The sequence below is a fragment of the Chelonia mydas genome, chromosome 19 (assembly GCF_015237465.2).
Source record: "Chelonia mydas isolate rCheMyd1 chromosome 19, rCheMyd1.pri.v2, whole genome shotgun sequence".
Lineage (NCBI taxonomy): Eukaryota > Metazoa > Chordata > Testudines > Cheloniidae > Chelonia > Chelonia mydas.
The window spans coordinates 14,135,752-14,152,823 of record NC_051259.2 but is presented as its reverse complement, the minus strand read 5'-3'; the positions used below and the strand labels follow the sequence as shown (position 1 = coordinate 14,152,823).

At 60.2% G+C, this 17,072-nt stretch overlaps 1 long non-coding RNA gene across 1 annotated transcript; it reads left to right on the top strand.

The window, feature by feature from the left end:
- The first annotated feature begins 3,591 nt into the window (after nt 1-3,591).
- Nucleotides 3,592-13,527, top strand: LOC122463303. The gene is made up of 3 exons (XR_006286525.1): nt 3,592-3,602; nt 4,944-4,945; nt 13,393-13,527. It is a non-coding gene; the product is annotated as an uncharacterized LOC122463303 (long non-coding RNA).
- The last annotated feature ends 3,545 nt before the right edge of the window (nt 13,528-17,072 follow it).

Below are 17,072 nucleotides of genomic sequence, written 5' to 3'. Positions count from 1 at the left end.
AGGTGCCACAAGTCCTCCTTTTCTTCTTACAAACAAGGTGTTTCACTGCATGGAACTGAATGAAGGGCTGTACATTCCCCTAGACCTCATCAAGGGTAAATTTATATTTTATGCTGTCAACAACCTAGACTTCCTTGAAGGTACGGCAGATGGCAAACATTCCCTTCATGCTACTGTTATGGTCTGCTAGCAGGAGCATATTAATGGGGACCAGTCCCAGCATCAGGTGCTGTCTGGACCAGCAAAGAACCATTTTGTACAGGAGCTTCCTGACTCACTTTCCTACCCACGTCCAGTTTTCAATGAAGCAGCAGGTAAAGCTCTACTATAGTTGATTTCAACATTCACTAACCTTGACCTCAACTGTTTATTGTGACAAAGTGGGATGCACTCCAGAGGCAAAAAAACAAAAATCAGTGATTACAGCTTCAGGTGAAGAGGTACATACCCTCAAATGAATGGGACACCTATACCATTTCAGGAAAAAGGTACATTCCAACAGGGCCAGCCTTTAACTCGGTATTTCATAAGGTGCCAGAATGGATAACCCATATATGGATCCTGCTGATCATACCTGCTAGCCCCCTGGTTGATGTTTAAATATGACAGAACGATGCACATGTGCCAGGTGAAAAGCACCAGTTACATGTGAAATACCAGGCACTCCTGAATCGATCCTTTAGCCAATCAAATGTTTGGATGCAAAGACCAGATGCTCAACACACCACAAGTGTTTGGACACCAGCCTACCTTGAACAGAGATGAGCGAGTGCGATGCGGATGAGGATCAGGGTGGCAATGTGTCCAGTACGCTGGTGCCCTAGTAGGAGACACTGATGATGACTTTGAGGAAAAATGTTTTCAGTCCAACATGTGTGTGATGTTATCTGATTAAAATATGACCATGCAGATCATTGTTGCTACCACTGTTATATAATTGCAACAAATCTTGTACAAAGTATGTCAAGAAAGGTGTTTATGCCAAGGTTATGATTTGCTGAGTAGGATTATGCTATTTGTATGCCTGTATCATTTTTGTATTTGAAGTCATGAGTATTGGCTCTATACCTTATAACAAAGTTCCTCCTCTGCCTTGGTGGGTTCTGCGCTTATTGGCGGATTTGCTTGCCTCAGAGATTCACGGCAGCCCTCAGTTTGGCCACTTTTGCTAGTGGCTCAAACCTGCCATTCACTCAGCTAACCTCATCACTGGCCAGCCTGGGAAAAAGGAAGGAGAACAATCCCCACAGTCTCTGCTGATCCACCATGTGGGTCAGGGAACAGCCCAGAGACCTTCCCCTCTGGTGGAACCCACAGTCCAGGTCAACTCCTCCTCTGTTGGATCAGGAGTTGGGAGGATTTGGGGGGAACGCGGGCCCACTCTCTACTCCGGGTTCCAGCCCAGGGCCCTGTGGAATGCAGCTGTCTAGAGTGCCTCCTAGAACAGCTGCGTGACAGCCACAACTCCCTGAGCTACTTCCCCATGGCCTCCTCCCAACACCTTCTTTATCCTCACCGTAGGACCTTCCTCCTGGTGTCTGATAATGCTTGTACTCCTCAGTCCTCTAACAGTCTGCGTTCTCACTCTCAGCTCCTAGTGCCTCTCTCTCTCTCTCTCTCTCTCTCTCTCTCTCTCTCTCTCTCACTCACACACACACACACTGAACTGAGGTCTTTTTTAAACTCAGGTGCCCTGATTAACCAGCCTCCCCAAATTCATTCTAGAAGCTTCTTAATTGGCTCCAGGTGTCCTAATTAGCCTGCCTGCCTGAATTTGTTCCAGTAAGTTCCTTCTTGTTCTGGAACCTTCCCTGTTGGAGGACGGGACCGTCCCTCGCTTGCTCCTCAGCTATCTGCTTTCTTTTCTTTCCTAAAGCCCCCTGGCCTGGATTTTTCTTACTTTTGGACCCTGCCTTAGTTTACCCCCGAACGGGCCGGATGCTTTTTGTGTTTTTTTTTGTTTTGGTTTGATTTTCTGCCGCTTTTTGCTTTTGTCTGAGTGCTGACAGGCTGCCATCTTGCAGCCGGCACCACTCCCCCCCCTCGCCTGCTTTCGGGCGCAGCTATTTGTTTTAGCTGAGACCCCCAGAGGAGGGGGGGAAGATTGCTGATTTTGCTATCCAGAGGGGAGAGTGGAAGCCCCCAGACCCAGCCGCTTTGCTGGCAGCTCGGATTATCTCTACAACATTCTTCGCATGCCGGAAGCCTTGGAACACAGCCAACATGGCCGGAGAAGAAGGATTTCGGAAGACAGGAGAAATAATTTACGAAGCTATCAATCACCGTGAAGGGGGCCGTACGACTGACTAATTTTTCGAATTCTACTCTCGTGGGGGGGAGTTTGACTGTGTTTAATCGCGCTTGTGGCGGCACAGGGGGTGTGGCAACAAGCTGCCCCCTGATCCATCGGTGCCCCCTCACCCCCCCCACCACTACTACAACTGTCACGGCCCCCGCTGCTTCGTCCCTGCTGGCAATCTGCCATCTGCCTTCGGATCCAGCTGTTTGCTTTGGACTTTGCCTTTCGGACCGGACATAACAGCTGACCATACGAGACTCTTTGGACAAACGTGCGTGGGTTTATACCCCCCCGCCCTTTCGGACTGCTTATTTTACAGCCTGCCCCTATTACTGAATTCCCCCCCCCCTCCTTGTCCACCCCATTTGGTATTTTTCCCCCTTTCCCCCGCCTGTAGTCTAGTAGGGAGGAGTGGTTAATTCGCCTCCCCCTCCCCCCCCCTTCTCCTTCCGGTTGTCTCCCCGTCTCTCCTTGCTCACGATGGCAGGGAATGGGAGGGGCGAGGCCCCTTTGGCAAATTTAGTTGTTTCTCCCCCACCCCCCCCGCCCAACCCCCAACATCCCCCCCCCCCACCACGATTGTCAAAATACTTGCCACCGCCCCCGCTGGGGCACCGGCAGCAGGAAGTACCGGAGTGCTTACTGCTGCTGCTATGCCCCCTGCCCCCTCAGGTTCTAAGCACCCCCTGCCAGCTGGCCGCAAAAACCAGGGCGGGCCGAAAGGAAAGGGCCCCGCTAAAACATCTGGGCCCTCCATGGCAGGGGTTGCCCCCACAGCCGTAGCCTCGTCATCGACCGCGACGCCTCTCCCCGCGGTTCCCTCCACCAGCTCTGCGAGTGCCCCTCCCCCGGGCCCCAGGACATATGCCCGGGCGGTGGCAGGTTCCCCCTTGCCTGCCGCCTCGTCATCTCGCCCACCCACTGCCTCCGCTACCATCACCAGCAGCCGGGGCCCTTTTTCCGCCTTGACCAGGAGGCACGGTGTCCGTTGCCCCCTGGTGCCCACCTCACCCCACGTGGAGACATACGTGCAGGCGTTGGCGAAGGTGGTAGGACCCACGGCTATTGTGGCGGCCTCCAAGATGTATGGGAAGGTCGTTTTTTTCTTAGCTACGGAGACTGCCGCCCAAGAGGCGGTGGAGAGGGGCCTGGTGGTGGGGGGGGTGTTCGTCCCCCTAGAGCCGCTAGAAGACCTGGGCGTTCGCCTCGTCCTCACCTCCGTTCCTCCCTTTTTACCCAGTGCTGCCCTGTTACCCGCTCTCTCCGCCCTGGTGAAACTTACCTCTGTCATCAGCCCTCTCCCGTTGGGCTGCAAGGACCCCACCCTCCGTCACGTCCTTTCTTTCCGCCGGCAAGTGCAGCTTCTACCGCCGGCGGGGGTGCGTGATGGGGAGGCGCTCGAAGGGTCCTTCCTAGTCCCCTACCAGGGAGCCCGCTATCGGGTCTTTTACTCCACCGGAGAGGCCCGGTGCTACCTCTGCCGCTCAGCCGGGCATGTCCGCAGAGACTGCCCTTTGGCCCGGGGGGGAGGGGCACCCAAGACCTGGTAGGACATCGGCCCCGTTGTTGCCGACGCCCCTGGCTGCCCGGCACCTGAAACCAACCCTCCTCCTACTCACTCCATCGCTGCTCCCGTCCGGGCCCAGGAGACTCCTTCCCTACAACGCCCGGGCGAGCAAGGGAGTCCCACCCTTGCTATTTCCACCTCGGCAGAGCCTATGGAGGAGGGTGCGACAAAGATATTATCGGGCATAGGAGAGGGCCCGCCCCAAGGAGAACCCCCCCCCTCATCATGCTGCCTCACCGCTACCCCCCCGAACCCCTGAACCATTGCCTCCGCCCCCCGACACGACCCCTGCTAACCAGCCCCCAGACGACGCTATGGAGGGCTGGAATCTAGTCCAGGGGAAACGAGGCAAGCGGAAGGCTCGAGCTCCGCTGCATTCATCCGACGCGGAAGCCCCCCGGAAGACCAGGAAGGGAGGCACTGATATCGAGCCCTCCGCTGCGACCACGAGTGAGATCCATCCGCTGGTGTCGGGAGGGGAAGACAGACTGGCTTTGGAGGGCAGAACCCCCCCTCCACGGGAGACCCTCCCCTCCGAGACCCCTGAGGATGCCCCTTCTGCCCGGATACCATCTGAACCCCCCGCGAACCCCGAGGCGACCGCTGAGGCGGGCCCCAGAGGAGAGGCCCCCGGGGTAGCAGGCGTTGACCTCTCCTCCGTGTACGCGGAGATTGAGGCCCTAGATTTGACCCCGGTCACCCAGGGAGAGGATGATCTACTCCCGGCTGGCCTCGAGCTGGGCAACCTCACCCCAGCCCCCCTTTCCCCATGCTCCCTTCCCCTGATTGCCTTCCCGGGCGAGCACCCTGCAGAAGGTGGTCCACCACCTGATGCCATGGCCGCCAAGACCACCACGGAGCCAGCGCCTAGCATTACTGGGAGCCCCCTCCCTTACCCCTTAACCCTCGACTCTGCTCGGGAGGCACCTTCCTTTAGCAGCTTGCCTCCTGAATCCCAGAGCCTTACCTCTGCCCCTGCCCCCTCCCCTGCCCCCGCCCAGTTTTCCCCCTCCTGCAATGCTATTGCCGCCCCTGGGGTCGTTTTTTTCCCGCCTTTTGCAGATTCCCCCCAGGGAGCAGTCTTTGCACTTTCCAGTCGCGACCCATTAGGAGTTGCAATCTTTCCCCCGCCATCCCCTTCCACCCCAAGGCATGAAATGGATTTAATAACCCCAGCCTGTCAGACGCCCCGTCGGTGGTCCGCACCCTGCCTACCCGCCTTAGCGGAGCACGAGGCTGTATTCAGAGTCCCACCAGGGAATACCCCGGGAACCGTAACCCCACCCCCCCATGAGCTGCGGCATGCACTACGGAAGTTCTTAGAACACACCCGTGGGGCCCGCAATAGGGTACAGCTAGCTCTTCAGCTCTGGGGGGACTTTGAGCAAATTTTTCAGGCCACAAGGGCCCTTATAAAGGAGGGCAGAGGGCAAGGCAGGCGCGGCGCTGCGGCCTACGAGCGGGCCCGCGGCTTCCGAAGTGATCTACTCATCTATGGGATGGGTCACGGGTTGCTGCGCAACCCGCCGGGGGCCACGAACACGCCCGCCAGTGAGAAACCCCCACCCCCCCCAGCCCTCCGCATGATGCCTTTCATTATTGCAACCTTAAATACCAGGGGCTGTAGGATGGCTCTCCGCAGGTGCCAGGTGCTCTCTTACCTTCGGGAAGGGGGGTACTCTGTAGCTTTCCTGCAGGAGACCCATACGGACCCGACCGTCGAGGACAGGTGGTGGCTGGAGTGGGGGGACGGGGTCTACTTTAGCCACTTCGCGACTTGGCAAGCTGGAGTGGCGACCCTGTTCTCCCCCACCCTACGACCCGAGGTGCTAGGGGTCACTGAGGTCGTGCCGGGCCACCTGCTGCACCTTCGAGTCCGTATGGAGGGGCTCGTGATCAACCTTGTTAATATCTATGCCCCGCAAATGAGCCCAAAGCGGCCACAATTTTACCAGCGGGTGTCCGACTTTCTTGGCACCCTAGATTTGCACGAGTGCCTGGTCCTGGGAGGGGACTTTAACACCACCCTCGAGGAACAGGACCGCTCAGGGGCCGAGCCGAGCCCAACTGCCGTGAACATCCTCCGGGGAATAGTTGAATATCACTCCCTAGTGGACGTCTGGCGTGACCATCACCCAGATGACACCTCCACGTTCACTTTTGTCTGGGTGGAGGCCCATCGGTCACACCACTCTCGGTTGGACCGTATTTACTTATCCCGTTTCCACCTTTCACAGGCTCACTCCTCCACCATTCGGCCGGCCCCTTTTTCCGACCATCATTTAGTTACTATAACGGTCTCCCTCCGTGCAGAGAGACCGGGGCCGGCCTATTGGCACTTTAATAATAGCCTGTTGGAGGACGAGAGCTTTGTGACGTCCTTCCGGGAGTTTTGGCTGGCCTGGTGAGAGCAGTGGCGTGCCTTTCCCTCGATGCGGCGATGGTGGGATCTAGGGAAGGTACGCGCCAAGCTCTTCTGCCGCGACTACACTCGGGGCACCAGCCGACGGAGAAAGGCGGCGATAGAGCAGTTGGAACGGGAGGTCTTGGAGCTGGAGAGGCGCCTGGCCGCCGACCCCGAGGATCCGTCCCTCTGCGGAGCGTGCCGGGAGAAGCGGGAGGAGCTTCGGGCCCTCGAGGAACACCGGGCCCGAGGTGCCTTCGTCCGGTCCCGCATCCGCCTCCTTCGGGAGATGGACCGCGGCTCCCGCTACTTCTATGCCCTGGAGAAAACGAGGGGGGCCAAGAAACACGTCACCTGCCTTCTAGCGGAAGACGGCACCCCCCTCACGGATCCGGAGGAGATGTGTGGGAGGGCCCGCGACTTCTACACAAGCCTTTTCTCCCCGGATCCGACCGATCCTGGCGCTTGCAGGGTGCTCTGGGAGGAACTCCCCACGGTCAGCGTGGGTGACCGAGACCGGCTGGAGCTGCCTCTCACCCTGGCCGAGTTCTCGGAAGCCCTCCGCCGCATGCCCACCAATAAATCTCCGGGCATGGACGGGCTGACCGTGGAGTTTTACCGCGCGTTCTGGGACATCCTCGGCCCAGACCTAGTCAATGTCTGGGCTGAGTCTTTGCAGGGCGGGGTCCTCCCTCTGTCGTGCAGGCGAGCGGTGCTCGCCTTGCTGCCGAAGAAGGGGGACCTCCGCGACTTACGAAACTGGCGTCCCGTCTCACTCCTTAGCACGGATTACAAAATCGTAGCGAAAGCAATTTCGCTGCGGCTAGGGTCCGTGGTGGCAGACGTGATCCACCCAGACCAGACCTATACTGTCTCAGGTCGCTGCATTTTTGACAACCTATTTCTAGTCCGAGACCTTTTGGAACTCGGGCGGAGAGACGGTCTGTCGTTCGCCCTCCTGTCTCTTGATCAGGAGAAGGCGTTCGATAGAGTAGACCATGGGTACCTCCTGAGCACTCTGCAGGTGTTTGGATTCGGACCTCAGTTTGTGAGTTTTCTCCGGGTGCTGTACGCCTCCGCGGAGTGTTTGGTTAGGCTCAACTGGACCCTGACCGAACCGGTCAGCTTCGGGCGAGGAGTGCGACAGGGGTGCCCCCTCTCGGGCCAGCTGTACGCTCTTGCGATCGAGCCTTTCCTCTGTCTCCTCCGCAGGAGGTTGACGGGGTTGGTGCTGTGGGAGCCGGAGCTGCGGCTGGTCCTGTCGGCGTACGCCGATGACGTACTTCTCGTGGTCCAGGACCCAGGCGACCTGGCGCGAGTGGAGGCATGCCAGGCCATCTATTCGGCAGCCTCCTCCGCCCGAGTCAACTGGGTCAAGAGCTCTGGCTTGGCGGTGGGGGACTGGCGGCAGGCAAGCTCCCTCCCACCCGCGCTTCAGACCATCCGGTGGAGCGCGGGTCCTCTGCTCTATCTCGGCGTTTACCTTTCCGCCACGCACCCTTCCCCGCCGGAGAACTGGCAAAATTTAGAGGGCGGGGTGATAGAGCGGATCCGGAAATGGACAAGGCTACTCCGATGTCTCTCCCTCCGAGGGAGAGCTCTGGTGCTTAACCAACTAGTCCTGTCCACGCTCTGGTACCGGCTCAACACCCTGGCCCTGGCCCCGGGTTTCCTGACCCACCTCCGGAGATTGATTCTGGAGTTCTTTTGGTCAGGAATGCACTGGGCCCCTGTCGGAGTTCTTCATTTACCCCTGAAGGAAGGAGGGCAGGGCCTGAAATGTCTGTACACTCAGGTCCGCGTTTTCCGCCTCCAGGCCCTGCAGAGGCTCCTTTACAGTGCAGGTAGTTCGCCGTGGAGCATATTGGCGCACGCCTTCCTGCGCCGCTTCCACGGGCTCCGATACGACCGGCAGCTCTTTTATCTTTGTTCGAGAGGTTTTCCGCGAGACCTCTCTGGGCTGCCGGTCTTCTACCAGGACCTCCTCCGGACCTGGAAACTGTTTCTCACGATCAGGTCCGTGGTGGCCACGTGGGAGCAGATCTCCTCATGGAGCCCCTGCTACACAACCCCCAACTCCGTGTGCAGGTGGCGGAGTCCCGCTCGGTGCGCCAGAGGTTGGTCCTGGCGGAAGTCACGAGGGTCGGAGACCTCCTGGACTACGACCGGAGAGACTGGCTGGATTCCCTGACGCTCGCTCGGCGCATGGGGCTCTCCAGCCCCTGTACTCCCCGGCGCGTAATTCAGGAGGTGAGGGCTGCCTTGACCCCCGCTGCTTGGGCTTATGTCAACCGCGCCTTGCGCGAGGGCGCACCCCGCCCATCCTCTACCCCAGGCCCACCGGACCTTTCTATTGGGCCCCTACCCTGCCGATCCCGACAAACCCCTCACCCTTTCACTGCAAGCCAGCTGCATGAACTGCAGCCGGTCAGTTTTCAATTTGCATCACGGAAATATTTGTATACACTCATGCTTCACACCCTTCACGCCCACACCCTGGTGTCCCGCCCCGACACAAAGTGGCGGGACCTCCTGCTACCTTTGGAGGGTGAGCAACCTCGGTGGGCCAGCCTGTACTCCACCTTGGTCCCGAGGCCCGTCGGGGACATTAGTTGGCGGCTCCTTCACGGAGCTGTGAGCACGGGCGTGTTTTTGACACGGTTTACTTCCATCCCGGATACTTGCCCTTTTTGTAATGTGAGGGAAAACCTGGCGCATATCTATTTAGAGTGTGCCAGATTGCAGCCCCTTTTTCGGCTCCTCACAAATATTCTATTGCGCTTCTGGCTTCATTTTTCTCCCCACCTCTTTATCTATACACTCCCCATCCGTGGCCCCACAAAGTCGCGGGATCTCCTGGTTAACCTCCTCCTAGCCTTGGCTAAAACAGCCATTTATAAAACCAGAGAGAAGAGGTTGGCCCATGAAACGTCCTGCAATTGTGGGGCCTTTTTCCGATCCTCAGTACATTCACGTATCCGAGCGGAGTTTCTCTGGGCGGCGTCCACCGACTCCCTTGACGCCTTCGAGGAGTGGTGGGCGCTGTCCGGGGTTCTCTGCTCGGTGACCCCGTCCGGTTCCCTCCGTCTGACCCTTTGATTGAGGGGAAGAGCGAGAGATGCCAGCCCCAGCCGTTGCCGCTGTGGATACCATCATTACTGTCATCTAGGAGGGGTCCTATAATACATGGGTGTCTACCCCCCCCACCCCCAAACCGCCCACCCCGCAGCCGTGCCCATCTTGCTGGGCACTCTCAGGAGAGGGATAATCAGTGACACTGGGCGTGGCACTAGGTAATTCGAGGGGGTGGAAGACCACGAGTGTCGAGGAAGCCCCAAACTCTAGGCCACCAGGTAACTCAGGAGGGTGGAAGACCACGAGTGTCGAGGAAGCCCCCCCGCTCTGGGCCCAAGCTAGCCTGAACACTTCTCCCTCCTGAAAGCTGCTGTGTTATACCTTCTGTTTGCGTTGTTTTGTTGCATAGTTGTTTTGTTTTCTTTGGTAACTCTTTGCAAGTGTTACACAATAAAATTCTTTTCTGTTTAAAAAAAAAAAACAACCTTCCCTGTTCCCTTCCCCAGGGAATAAGGGACCTGCTTTACCTGGAAACTAAAGCTCTCTTCCTTTGATCACTCTCCCGTAGCCCTCTGGCCTGGAAGGAGAAGGAGAAGGAGAAGGAGGGAGAGGGCTGCTGCTAGGCCCTGGGTTTTCCCTGCTACTGTTGCTGCTCCAGCTGCCTCCTGGCTGGGCCAGATACCACCACCCCCCTTCTCTGCTGCGACCCCCCCCCCTCGGGTGCTGCTACTGCTCCAACTGCAGCCCCTTTGGGGGTGCCTGCTGGCCCGCTCCCCAGAGGGGGGGAGTGAAGGACCCCAGCCCCAGCTGTTGCTGCTGTGAACACCACCACCACCACCACCTGAGGGGGTCCTTTCTGCCTGCCTGGACCACCACCTGGAGTTCCTGGAGCTGCTGCTGCGGAGTCTGCTGCCTGGAGCTGCTGAAGCCCCGAGGAGGAGAAGAAGGGGACTATCTACCAGTGGGGGAGCACCTAGAGACTCTGCAGACCACCGTGGAGGAGGCCTTAAGACGGAGTAACTTTCGAACTGTGCTCTTGTGGTGGGGGTCTTAACTGTGTTTGCAGGAACACAGGGGGTGTGGCATGGAGCTGCCTCCCGATCCGTGTTCCCCCCCAACCCCCACCACTACCACCACCGCTGCCCCCTCCACCACCCCCACTGGCTGTTTACCATCTGCCTCAGCTCCTGCCTCTGGACTCAACTGCTTGCTTGGCTTGCCACACCCTGATTCCACCCTTTGGGCCAGAAGCAGCAGCCAGCCTAAACAGACTTTCTGCAAGTGCACGTGGGCGCACGTCTCCTCCCCCCTGCCCCCGGACTGCCCACCTCACAGCTTATCCCCTTGCTACCTGCCCCATTTGCCCTTTGCAGGTGTTCCCCCCCGCTTTTGCCCCAGCCCCCCCTTTACTAGCTTCAGTTTGTTTGCCTGCCCCACTCATTTCACTCTGCGGCCTTTGTTTGTTTGCCCCGCCCCAGCCTCTGAAGCTAGCCCCTTGGTTTCCCTGCCCTAACTCCAGCCCGCTTAGCCCCTTGCTCCGTGCGTCCATGCCCCCTCCCATGCGCTTGTGCCACTCCCCATTTTAGTTTCAACCCTCTTCACTGCACCCCCAATGCTGTTGTATCACCCCCACCCCTAGTGCAGCTAGAGGAGCCGGAATTCCACCCCATGTCGGCGACTGACCCCTAACCCCTGTTTTGTCCCTGCGTCCAGCTCACTCCTTTTGGCGCCCTCTTCCCCTGCCTGCAGCCTAGCGGGGAGGAGTGGTCGACCTGCTTCCGCTTTCCCCTCCTCCTTCTGGTATCTCCCCTTCCCTCCCTGCTCACGATGGCGGGGGACAAGACGGGTGGGGCCCCTCCAGCAGCCCCAGCTACCCCTCCCCCGCCTGCCCCTCCGTCATCCCCCCAAGCCTCTACCTCCGCTGCCGAACCACCTGCCACCGCCCCCGCTGGGGCGCCAGCAACGGTGGGCACCGGGGTGACCTCCACTGCTGCCACGTCCCTCGCCCCCTCAGATTCTGGGGGAGTCCCCCCCAGACGGCGGGAAAGGCCAAGGTAAGAAGAAGGGGAAGGGCCCCGCTAAAAAGACCAGGCCCTCCGTGGCAGGGGCTGCCCCCACTACCGCGGCCCCACCACCGGCCGTGGCGACTCTCCCCGCTGTTCCCTCCACCAGCTCTGCGAGTGTCCCTTCCCCAGCCCCCAGGGCGTACGCCCAGGTGGCGGCAGCCCCCCCGCCTGCCTCTAGGTCATCTCTCCTGCCCACCGCCTCCGCTACCATCTATACTGGCCGGGGCCCCTTTCCCACCACGACCAGGAAGCACGGCGTCCGTTGCCTCCTGGTGCCCACCTCGCCCCACGTGGAGACCTACGTGTGGGCGTTGGCGAGGGTGGTGGGGCCCACGGCCATTGTGGCGGCCTCCAAAATGTATGGCAAAGTCGTCTTCTTCTTAGCATCGGAGGCCGCCACCCAGGAGGCGGTGGAGAGCGGCCTGGCCATGGGGGGTGGTGTTCGTCCCCCTGGAGCCGCTAGAGGACCTGGGCGTCCGCCTGATCCTGACCTCCGTCCCTCCCTTCCTTCCCAATGCCACCCTGTTATCTGCCCTCTCCACCCTGGGGAAACCCATCTCTGTCATCAGCCCCCTCCTGTTGGGCTGCAAAGACCCCGCCCTCCACCACGTCCTCTCGTTCCACCGGCAAGTGCAGCTTCAACTGCGGCCGGCGGCGTGTGACGGAGAGGCGCTCGAGGGGTCCTTCCTGGTCCCCTACCAGGGGGCACATTACCGGGTGCATTATTCAACGGGGGAGGCCCGGTGCTACCTCTGCCAGGAGATGGGGCATGTCCAGAGGGACTGCCCCTTGGCCCCAGCAAGGAGGGACATCCGGGACCCCCGAGCCCCGGCAGAACACCGGCCCTGTCATCACCGGCACCCCAGCTGCCCAGCCCCCAAAGCCGCCCCTCCTCCTTCCCAGTCTACTACTACTCCCGCTCAGGCCCAAGGTGCACCTCCCCCATTATGCCCTGATGAGCGGGAGAGCCCTGCCCCCGTTGCTTGCAGTTTGGTGGGGCCTGTGGAGGAGGGTGTGGCAGGGACGCCGCCGGGCATGGGAGAGGGCCCGCCCCAGGGGGAATCCTCCCTCCCTCATGCTGCCCCACCGTTACCCCCCCGAGTCCCTGAGCCATCGCCTCTGCCCCCTGACATGACCCCTGCTAGCCAGCCCCCGGATGATGCCATGGAGGGCTGGGCACTAGTCCAGGGGAAGCGAGGCAAGCGGAAGGCTCGAGCTCCACTCCTCCCATCTGATGTGGAGGCCCCCCAGAAGACCAGGAAGGGGGGCACCGATGCCGAGCCTCCTGCTTTGCCCACTGGTGTATTCCATCCACCGGTGCTGGCTGGGGAAGACGTGGCAGCACCAGAAGGCAGTATCTCCCCTCCACGGGAGTCCCTCCCCTCCGAGGCCCCCGAGGGAGCCCCTTCTGCCCTGGTACCATCTGAAGCCTCTATGAAGCCCCGAGGCGACCGTCACGTCGGGTGCTAGCAGGGAGAACTCCGGGGTGGCAGACAGCGATCTCCCCTCCATATACGAGGAGATCGAGGCCCTGGGTCTGACCCCGGTCACCCAGGGGGAGGATGACCCTATGCCAGCGGGCCTCGATCTGGGCAACCTCACTCCAGCCCCCCTTTCCCCATGCTCCCTCCCCCTAACCGTTGCTTCCGCTCCCACCTCCGAGGAGCCCCTGGACTCCTCCATCAACCCGGCCGCAGAAGGCACCCCGCTGACAGCCACCGAGCCTGTTCAGGTGACAGCCAGTGCCACGCGGCCGGGACCCGAGCCACCAGGGGCACCCCTCATTGGTGTGAAGCAATCAACTTCATTCCCGGGGGGGGGCCTGACAGAAGATAGTCCACCTCCTGATGCCGTGGACCTGATGCCGTGGCCAAATCCACCATAGAGCCTGTGCCTGGCATCCCTGAGAGTCTCCTCCCCACCCCCTCAATCCTTGAGCCTGATCGGGAGGCACCACCGTCCAGCTACTTGGCTCCCGAAGCCCAGAATCTCGTCTCTGCCCCTGCCCCGTCCCTATCCCGTCCACCTCCCGCGATGTTATTGCCGCCCCTGGGGCTGTCTCCTTCCCTTTTCCAATAGATGACCCCCGGGGAGCGGCCTTTGTGTTTCCCTGTCCCGACCCATGAGGGGCTGCTATCCTCCCTCCGCTGCCCCCTACTACCCCAGGATTCGAGGTGGGCCTAGTGGCGCCAGCCCATCAGATGCCCCGTCGGGGGTCCGCACCCTGTCTGCCCGTCTCGGTGGGCCACAGGGCTGTATCAAGGGCCCCATCAGGGGATAAGCAGGAGACCGTAACCCCACCCCCTCATGCGCTGTGAGAGAAGTTGCGGGAGTTTTTAGAAGATGTCCGTGGCTCCCGCAACAAGGTACAGCTTGCTCTCCAGCGATGGGGGGACTTTCATCAAATCCTCCGGGCCACAAGGGCCCTCATGCGGGAGGGTAAAAGGACTGGGAAGCAAGGTGTGGCGGCCTACCGGCGGGTCCGCATCTTCCGTGACTCCTTACTCACTTACGGGGTAGGTCACGGACTGTTGCACGGCCTGTCGGGAGCCGTGAGCATCCCTGCCGGCGAGGATCCCCCCCAGCCCTCCTCATGGCACCTCTCACCATCGCAACGTTGAACACCCGGGGTTGTAGGATGGGTCTCCGCAGGTCCCAGGTGCTCTCCTTCCTTTGGGAGGGGGGGTACTCTGTGGTTTTCCTGCAGGAGACCCACACGGATCCGACCGCCAAAGACAGCTGGCGGCTGAATTGGGGGGACAGGGTCTACTTTAGCCATCTCACAGTTCGTATGGCTGGAGTGGCGACCCTGTTCTCCCTCGACCTACGGCCCGAGGTGCTGGGGGTCGCTGAGGCTGTGCTGGGCTGCCTGCTGCACCTCCGAGTCCATATGGAGGGTGTCATGGTCAACCTCGTTAACGTCTATGCCCCGACATCGGGCCTGGAACGGCTGCAATTCTATCAATGGGCGTCCGCCTTCCTCGGCACCTTGGATCCTCATGAGTGCCTGGTCCTGGGTGGAGACTTTAACACCACCCTCGAGGAGCGGGACCGCTCAGGGACCAAGCAGTGCCCGGCCACAGCAGACGTCCTCCGGGAGATAGTCGAACACCACTCCCTGGTGGATGTCTGGTGCGACCACCACCCGGATGACATTTCCACATTCACCTTTGTCCGGGTGGAAGCCCATCGGTCTCGCCACTCCCGGTTGGACTGCATTTATTTATCACATTTCCACCTTTCACGAGTCCACTCCTCCAGCATCTTGCCGGCCCCATTTTCTGACCATCATTTAGCCACCGTGACGGCCTCCCTCTGCGCAGAGAGGCTGGGGCTGGCCTATTGGCATTTTAACAACAGCTTGTTGGAGGATGTGGGCTTTGTGACGTCCTTCCGGGAGTTCTGGCTGGCCTGGCGAGGGCAGCGGCGTGCCTTTCCCTTGGCACGGCGGTGGTGGGACCTGGGGAAGGTGCACGCCCAGCTCTTCTGCCGTGACTACACCCGGGGTGCCAGCCAACAGAGGGATGCAGCGATAGAGCAGTTGGAATGGGAGGTCTTAGAGCTGGAGAGGCGTCTGGCCGCCAGCCCCGAGAATCCACCCCTCTGTGGAGCATGCCGGGAGAAGCGGGAGGATCTCTGGGCCCTTGAGGACCATCGGGCCCGGGGTGCCTTTGTTCGATCCCGCATCCACCTCCTTCGGGAGATGGATCATGCCTCCCGCTTCTTTTACGCCCTGGAGAAAAGGAGGGGGGCCAAAAAACACGTCACCTGCCTTCTGGCAGAAGATGGCACCCTCCTCACGGATCCGGTGGAGATGTGCATGAGGGCGAGAGCTTTCTATGCAAGCCTTTTCTCCCCGGATCCCACCGATCCTAACACTTGCAGAGTGCTCTGGGAGGAGCTCCCTATGGTCAGCGCGGGCGACCGAGACTGGCTCGAGCTGCCTCTCACTCTGGCCGAGTTCTCGGAAGCCCTTCATCGCATGCCCACCAATAAATCTCCAGGCATGGACGGGCTGACCGTGGAGTTCTACCGCGTGTTCTGGGACATCCTCGGCCCAGACCTAGTCACTGTCTGGGCCAAGTCTCTGCAGAGTGGGGCCCTCCCTCTTTCGTGCAGGTGAGCCGTGCTCGCCTTATTGCCGAAGAAGGGGGACCTCCGCGATTTACGAAATTGGTGTCCCGTCTCGCTCCTCAGCACGGACTACAGAGTCGTGGCAAAAGCAATCTTGCTGCGGCTAGGGTCCGTGCTGGTGGACGTGGTCCACCCAGACCAGACCTACACTGTCCCGGGCCGCAGCATCTTTGACAACCTATATCTGGTCTGGGACCTTTTGGAACTCGGGTGTAGGGATGGTCTCTCGTTCGTCCTCCTTTCCTTGGATCAGGAGAAGGCATTCAACAGGGTGGATCACGGGTATCTCCTGAGCACTCTGCAAGCATTTGGCTTCGGAACCCAGTTTGTGGGTTTTCTCTGGGCGCTGTACGCCTCCGCAGAGTGTCTGGTAGAGCTCAACTGAACCCTGACCGAACAGGTCAGCTTCGGGCAAGGAGTACGGCAGGGTGCCCCCTCTCGGGCCAGCTGTACGCTCTGGCGATCGAGCCCTTCCTCTGTCTCCTCCAAAAGAGGTTGACAGGGTTGGTGCTCTGGGAGCCGGAGCTGCGGCTGGTCCTGTTGGCGTACACTGATGACGTGCTCCTCGTGGTCCAGGACATGGGCGACTTGGTGCGGGTGGAGGCTTGCCAGTCCATCTATTTGGCAGCCTGCTCTGCCCGGGTCAACGGGGTCAAGAGCTCTGGCCTGGTGGTTGGGGACAGCTGGCAGGCGAGCTCCCTCCCACCCGCGCTTTAGGCCATCCGGTGGAGCACGGGTCCGCTGCTCTATCTCGGCGTTTACCTTTCTGCCACGCATCCCTCTCCGCCGGAGAACTGGCAAAATTTAGAGGGCGGGGTGATAGAGCAGTTCCGGAAATGGACAGGACTACTCTGGTGCCTCTCCCTTCAAGGGAGAGTGCTGGTGCTTAATCAACTAGTCCTGTCCATGCTCTGGTACTGGCTCAACACCCTGGTCCCGGCCCTGGGTTTCCTGGCCACCCTCCAGACATCGATTCTGGAGTTCTTTTGGTCAGGACTGCACTGGGTCCCTGCAGGGGCTCTCCATCTACCCCTGGAGGAGGGAGGGCAGGGCCTGAAATGTCTGCACACTCAGGTCCATGTCTTCCGCCTCTAGGCCCTGCAGAGGCTTCTTTATGGTGCAGGTAGCCCGGTGTGGAGCATACTGGCGCACACCTTCCTGCGCTGTTTCCGAAGGCTCCGATACGACCGGCAGCTCCTTTATCTCCATCCGAGGGATCTTCCGCAAGACCTCTCTGGGCTGCCGGTCTTCTACCAGGACCTCTTCCAGACCTGTTTTCAACGACCATATCCGTGGCAGCCACCAAGGGGGCAGATCTCCTCACGGAGCCCCTGCTATACAACCCCCAGCTCCGCGTGCAGGTGGCGGAGTACCCCTCGGTGCGCCAGAGGTTGGTCCTGGCAGAAGTCACAAGAGTCGGAGACCTCCTGGACTACGACCGGGGAGACTGGCTGGATCCCCTGACGCTCGCTCAGAGCATGGGGCTCTCCAGACCTCGTACTCCCCGGCGCGTACTTCAGGAGGTGA